The following is a 7,144-nucleotide window of genomic DNA, read 5'->3' as shown; positions in this document are numbered from 1 at the left end:
AAAAAATTAGTAGGCCATAGAAAAGAGAAAAAGCTACACTCAAAACATACATTCTTTTCAAATGTACATGGAACATGCACTGAGATGTAGTATACACTGTGCTATAAAAATCAGGGCTCAAATTTCAAAGACTGACAATTCACTGAGTAATATTTCTGATAACATAAATTAGAAATCAATAACAACAAAAAGACCCAAATATTTGGAAATTAAGCAACATATAACTAGCCAATGGGTCAAAGAAATTAAAATTAGAAAATAATTCATAAAAAATAACATTAAAAATACACTACATCAAAATAGGATGCAGTAAAAGTAATGCTTAGAGGGAAATTTATAGATTTAAATGCCTAAACTAGAAAAAAATGACTTGAATCATCTAAATTTCTACTCATAACAGGATAAGAACAGCAAGTAAATTCAAAATAAATAGAAAGAGTTCAGTCAAGATAGCAGAGTAGATAAATTCTGTGCTTGCCTCCTTTCACAAACATATCAAAATTACAACTACAGAACCATCACTAGGAGTCGCCTGAAGTCTAGCTGAACAGAAGTCTTACAACTAGGGACATACAAAAGAGGCCACCTCAAGACTGGTAGGAGGACAAAGAAATAGAAAGGGCTGGTCCCACATCAGTGTATGGCAGTTGAAAATCAGGAGGAATGTCACAGCTACAGATGTCCCCTGTGAGGAGCAAAGGATTCCAGCCCCACACCGAGCTCCCCAGACCAGCGTCCTAGTTCTAGGAAGAAAAGTCTCCACAACTTCTGGCTGTGGAAACCAGTAGAGTTTGTGGCTGAGAGAGAGGGTGGCTGGAGTCTCAGAATTTCCTCTTAAGAGGACAACGCACACACTTAGTTGCTGATGGACTCACTCATTCTGAGCTCCAGTGCTGGGACAGCAGCTCAAAAGGTACGAAGGACATACGGGAAGGAACTGCGTTGTTTGGCTTTCAAGGTGAGAGCTGGAGTGGCAGCTTTCTCTCAGACAGAACTGCTAGCAGAAGCCATTGTTTCTTTAAGCCCTCCTCTTTCCCTGGTGCAGACACAGGAGGCTACCATATCTGAATCTCTATCAACCTAGCTAACACTGGTTGCCTCACCCTGGTGATTCACTGAAGCCTCACCCCACCCAATTTGCAAGCCCACCCAATCTGCTTCCAGTAGCTTTTCCATAAAAACAGCTGTCTTGGCTCATGCTGAGGACTTTTCTAAAATCTTTCAAAGGTTCACAAAACACAAAAAATTAGCATCTGGCCTCGCTGTTCCCCCACACATCTTGCTGAGCAACCCAAGTTCGTCACTAGCGGCAACCGGCCTCAATTTGCAAACTGGCTTCTCAAGTCTTCTCTAATCCCAGTGCGAGTAGCAGCCACCTGCAGACTGCTTGGTGACTCTTGCCAGGTGGCCCTGGGCAGGGCAAAAGCTGTGCATAAACTTGGCCTGTGGCAGGGCCCGTCAGGACGCCCCAGGGCTGGCATGTCTACTGACCCGCTTCAGACTGCGAGGGAGCACCACCCAGGGTTACATTCAAGGATAACACACACCCAAAGGGCAGACTGGGCAGGCACCAGAGCCCTACTAAAGCAGATCCTACTCTGTAGGGTCAACTCCTCACCGGCCAGTCCTCACAATAAATCAGCCCAAAGGCCAGTCCCTCCCATTGAATTGCATACAGCAGCCAAGGCTTAACTAAAATAGGAAGGCACACAACTCATACAAGGGACATATCTGGAGAACCCGGCTCAGGTGACTGCACCCCAGGACCCCACAGGATACCTACTAGATAAGGCCATCTACAAAAAGTGGGAGACATAGCAACCCTACGTAACACATAGAAACAAATACAGGGAGGCAGCCAAAATGAGGAGACAAGAAATATGTCTGAAATGAAAGAACAGAAGAAAGCTTCAGAAAAAAAAACTAAACAAAATGGACACAAGCAATCTACAAGATGCAAAGTTCAAAACACTAGTTCTAAGGATGCTCAATGAACTTAGAGGAGTAGATGAACTCAGTGCGAACTTTAACAAGGAGATAGAAAACATAAAAATAGAGATAGAAAAACAAAAACGAACCAGTCAGAAATGAAGAATACAATAACTGAAATGAAGAATACATCAGAGGGAATCACCAGTAGATTAGATGAAGCGATTTAGAAGATAGGGAAGCAGAAAACACCCAATCAGAACAGCAACAAGGAAAAAGAATCCAAAAAAAGGACAATTTAAGGGGCCTCTGGGACAACATCAAGTGTACCAACATTCACATCATAGGGATACCAGGAGGAGAAGAGAGAGCACAAGGAATAGAAAACCTATTTGAAGAAATAATGACAGAAAACTTCCCTAATCCAATGAAGGAAATAGACATACAAGCCCAAGAAGTGCAGTCCCAAACAAGATGAACCTAAAGAAGCCCTCATCAAGACACATCATAATCAAAATGTCAAAAGTTAAAGACAAAGAATCTTAAAAAGCGGCAAGAAAAAAGCAATTAGTTACCTACAAAGGAGTTCCCATAAGACTGTCAGCTGATTTCTCAAAAGAAACTGCAGGCAGAGGGACTGGCACGAAATATTCAAAGTGATGAAAAGCAAGACCTACAACCAAGATGACTCTACCCAATAAGACTATCATTTAAAATTGAAGGACAGATAAAGAGCTTCTCAGACAAGAAAAGGCTAAAGGAATTCATCACCACCAAGCAAGTATTACAAGAAATGTTAGGGACTTCTTTAAGAAAAAAAAAAGATAAAAAATGTGAATAATAAAATGGCAATAACTATATATCTATCAACAATTATTTTAAATATGAATGGATTAAATGCTCCAATCAAAAGACATAATGTGGCTGAATGGATAAGAAAATAAGATCCTTACATATGCTTCCTACAAGACACTCACTTCAGAGCGAAAGACACACAGAGACTGAAAGTAGAGGGTTGGAAAAAGATATTTCATGGAAATGAAAACAAAACAAAACAAAACAACAACAACAAAAAAAAAACGAAAAAAAGCTAGGGTAGTAATACTTATACCAGACTAAATAGACTTTAAAACAAAAGCTATGGGAGACAAAGAAAGACCCAGTTATCCCATATCTGGGTATTTATCTGAAGAAATCCAAAACGCTACTTCAAAAGGACATGCAAGTCCATATGTCCACTGCAGCATTATTTACAACAGCCAAGATATGGAGGCAATCTGGGTATCCATCAATCGATGAATGGATAAAAAAGAAGTGGTATATATATACAATGGAATATTACTCGGTCATAAAAAAGGATGAAATTTGCCATCTGAATAACATGGATGGACTTTGGTATTGTGCTGAGTGGAGTAAGTCAGGCAGAGAAAGACAAATGCCACATAATTTCACTTACATGTGGAATCTAAAGAGCAAAAAAACAAAAGAGAAACAAACTCATACAAAGAATATTTTGAGGGCTGCCATATGACAGGTGGATTAGGGGACTACTAAAGGGGAAGGGATTAAGAAATACAAATTGGTACTTATAAAACAGTCATGGAGATGTAAAGTATAGCATAAGGAATATAGTCAATAATATTGTAATAACTATGTATGCTGTACTAGATTTCTCAAGGTGATCACCTCATGTTATATAAATGTCTAATTACCATGTTGCATACCTGAAAATATAGTACTGTATGTCAACTGTAATTGAAAAATAAAACATTTTTTTTAAAATAGAAACAAAGATAAGCGAATATAAAAGAAATAGAAAATTGGGAAGTTAAAAAAAGACTAATGAAGGTGGAAAGCACCTCACTGAACTGATGCTATACTTCAATAAAAAGTTTTGAAAACCCATAAATTAATAGCTATGTAGTAAATGGCATTTTTTCCTAATTGACTTACAGATGTCCAGTAAGTGTGTTAAGTGTACTGGGTCCAAAACCGGGTCTTTCCAAAGCTGTCTCCTTCCATCATACAGTCTAGAGGAAGCGCTTCAAAAAGCAGGCCCTTTCAAACAGGATATCTAAGTTGCAATAAACATATAAAAAGATGCTAAAGTCTCGTTAGTTAAGAAAGTGAAAGTCAAAGCCACAATGAAACACAATTGTACACCCACTAGATAATAAAAAGTAGAGAACTGACCATATAAATACTGATGAGGATATAGGCCAGCAGTTCTCAAACTATTGTTGAGGATCTCCAAGAACCTCACAGAGATTTGCTGAGGTAAAATTATCTTCATCATAACTTATTACCTTTTAACTTTGTTGCTATGATGGCATAAAACCAGAAGGATAAAAATGTTGGTGCAACCACAAACAAAGGCAGTGTATTAAACTGTGGTAAGGCACTGTCTTCTTCACCAAAACGCACTCGACAACTTCAAAAAGCAAAATCTACTTTCATTTAAAATACTTAATGAAAAAGTAAAAATTAATTTTATTCAATCTTGACCCTTGAATTCATGTATTTATTGACTATTATGTGTGATGAGTGAGAATATGCATAAAAGCACTTCAGACTTTAATAGACAATAATATATGGTTGTCTTGAGAAAATCACATGAGTGCTTAAGATACAAGATGAATTAGGCTCATTTTTCATTGAATACCATTTTTATTTGAAATGTTCAGCAGACAATTATGGTTCCTGAAACTATATTTGGCAGATACTTTCTTAAAAATGAAATGAGACTGTATTTGTGGCAAATGGTAAAAGCTGAACTTTCAAGTAGTTAAGATTTTTAGAAAATTTCTATCTGACACCTCGAGCTTGATAGCTTTTCTGATGAGATTAGTGACCATGTTGGTCTTAGGAGGCCAAAATCAATGTTCAGCCAGGCTTTGCTCTCATCTATCAGCTCTGGGAAGAATTTGCTTCCATGCTCATTCAAGTTGGCCATATTCAGTTCCTCACAGTTGTACCACTGAGGTTCCCATTTCCTTGCTGGCAGTCATCCAAAGGCCACTCTCAGCTTCTAGAGGACAAATTCCTCATCACATGTTGCCCTTCTATATCTGAGCAAACAATGATACCTAATCCTTTCCATGGTTCTATCTCTTTGACTTCTTCTGCCATCAGCCGTAGAAAACTTTTAATGGGCCTCTCATTAGATGGTCCACCCAAATAATCTTATCTTAAAGTCAACTGACTTGGGCTTTTAATTATATCTGTAAAAATCCCTTCACAACAGTACCTGGATCAGTGTTTAACTGAATAGCCTGGGGACAGGAATCATGGAAGCCACCTTTAGATTTTTGCCTACCACACTTCTCAAGGAAGGCTCCTGGCCAATGACTGAGTGCCACAGGAATATAAAAGGCAAACCTGTTCCTGGGAAACATGTAGCTCTCCTGACAAGCAACTCTGGCTCAATGGCTCCCTACTGGCCTTGCCAAAACTTTGAGAACTACACCACAGTCTAAGGCTCTTCCTACGACCTCTCTTCCTTCTGTCTTCCACAGGAGTCAGATCTGCATAGATCTCTTTCAACTGGAGGGATACAATTGTTCTTAATTGTGGTTTGAATTAAGAATCCTCTACATTTGTCAAAATTCATCAAACTGTACACTTAAGACATGTATTTTATTATATGTATAGTTACACTTCAATTAAAAAATATCTATGCTCAATAAATACCAGTGCTACCAAAAAAAGAACCCTTATCTTTTGGAGATATATATTATACATTGAAATAGTTACTAATGAAATGATACGATGGCAGAGATTTGTTTCAAGATAATCCAGGGTAGCTTCTTCTCCAAAGAAATACCAAATGGCAGATGACTCTGGTGCTGCAGCACAGTCTGGAGGCCCCGGGGGTCTTGGCTGGGACATCGCCGCAACTGTGAAGGATTAGACAGGGATGTCCTGGGTGGAAGATGCGGCCAGGCAGAGGCCATGTAGCTTGTAGAGGCAAGGCCCAGGACAAGGAGTAGCTCCTCATCACCAAACCACGCTACCCGGTCAAGGACATTAAGACCAAGTCCCTACAGAAGATCTCTTCTGCCTGCCCATCAAGGAATCTGAAATCACTGACTTTTTCCTGAGGGTATCCCTTAAAGACAAGGTTTTGAGGATTATGTCAGTACAAAAGCAGGCTGGCGCTGGCCATAGGACCCAGTTCAAGGCATTTGTCGCCATCAGAGACTACAAAGGACATGTCGTTTTGGGTGTTAAGTGCTCCAAGGAGGTAGCCACTGCATCCGTGGGACCATCAACGCTCTCCATCATCTCTGTGCAGCAAGGCTGCTGGGGGAACAATATGGGCAAGCCCCACACCATCCCTTGCAAGGTGACTGGCATTATGGCTCTGTTTGAGCACCGCATCCTCATTGCCAGGGGTACCGGCATCCTCTTAGCCTGTGCCCAAGAAGTTTTAATGATGGCTGTTATTGATGACCGCTAACCTCAGCAGGGGCTGCACTGCTACTCTGGGCAACTTCGCCAAGGTCATATTTGATGTTATCTCTAAGACCTACAGCTATCCCACCCTCAACCTCTGGAAAGTGACTGTGTTAACCAAGTCTCTCTATCAGGAATTAATGATCATCTTGTAAAGACCCACATTAGAGTTTCTGTGCAGAAGACCCAGGCTCCAGGTATGGCCACCACATAATTTTATACGAGAAAAATAAAGTGAACTGAGTCTGCTAAAATAAACAAATAAATAAATAACCAATCAATCTAGGGTGATAGGAGGAGCTTTGGATAAAACAAAATTTGTCATATAATAAAGACTGTTAAAGTCAGGTGAGGGGTACATGGGAATTCATCAAATACTATTCTCTACCTTTGTATATTTGAAAATGTCCATAATAAAAAGATATTTAACCTAACTCTTGGCAGTAGATACAGATTGACAAGAATTCTAATATACAATTGGGTTGAGTACGAATTGGTACAAATCCTTTAGAGATAATTTGTGTAAATCTACTAACATTGAAGCTTCACATACTCTTCAACCCAGCAACGCATATTTAGAATCCCCTAAATAACAATGCACATGTGTACAAAGAAACATGTACAAGACTGTTTAATGCAGCATTGCTAGCAAAAAATGTGCGACAATCTAAATGTCTCTGAATGAGATACTGGACGAAGTAATTGTGTCACAGTCACACAATATTACACAATAGCTAAAATGAAATATATCCTCATATAT

General features: G+C 39.4%; 1 pseudogene; it reads left to right on the top strand.

Annotated features, from left to right (window-relative positions):
• The first annotated feature begins 5,755 nt into the window (after nt 1-5,755).
• Nucleotides 5,756-6,665, top strand: LOC105306039 (annotated as a pseudogene).
• Nucleotides 6,666-7,144: the final 479 nt, after the last annotated feature.

The sequence above is a fragment of the Pteropus vampyrus genome, unplaced genomic scaffold (genome assembly GCF_000151845.1).
Source record: "Pteropus vampyrus isolate Shadow unplaced genomic scaffold, Pvam_2.0 Scaffold416, whole genome shotgun sequence".
NCBI lineage: Eukaryota > Metazoa > Chordata > Mammalia > Chiroptera > Pteropodidae > Pteropus > Pteropus vampyrus.
This window is presented reverse-complemented; position numbering and strand designations above follow the sequence as displayed.